Source organism: Octopus bimaculoides, chromosome 21 (assembly GCF_001194135.2).
Source record: "Octopus bimaculoides isolate UCB-OBI-ISO-001 chromosome 21, ASM119413v2, whole genome shotgun sequence".
NCBI classification, from domain to species: domain Eukaryota; kingdom Metazoa; phylum Mollusca; class Cephalopoda; order Octopoda; family Octopodidae; genus Octopus; species Octopus bimaculoides.
The window spans coordinates 18,042,969-18,043,284 of record NC_069001.1 but is presented as its reverse complement, the minus strand read 5'-3'; the positions used below and the strand labels follow the sequence as shown (position 1 = coordinate 18,043,284).

General features: G+C 32.0%; 1 protein-coding gene across 1 annotated transcript in view; it reads right to left on the bottom strand.

The window, feature by feature from the left end:
* Positions 1-316, bottom strand: part of LOC106870293 (ATPase family AAA domain-containing protein 5) — a 79,064-nt gene that overhangs the window by 21,816 nt on the left and 56,932 nt on the right. The window lies entirely within an intron of this gene.

Here is a 316-nt window from a genome sequence, read left to right as displayed (position 1 = left end):
AGAGAGAGAGAGAGAGAGAGAGAGAGAGAAAGAGAGAGAAAGAGAGAAAAAGAAAGAGAGTTAAACACAGGTGCTATTCAAATCTTTATACTTACGACATATGTTTTCTTCGAAACATATGCCGGAAGTATAAAGATTTGAATAACACCTGCATTTAGCTCCATTTCTTAATTTATCTATGTTATACAAAAACATTTCATTAAACTCTGGAAATTCTACCTTGATAAAAAGGCTGTAGCATCCTTGGCACTTGTATGAATTTTTGCTACCCTGGTAATTATTTATTTATTTTTTCCATGTTATTTGTACACACTAA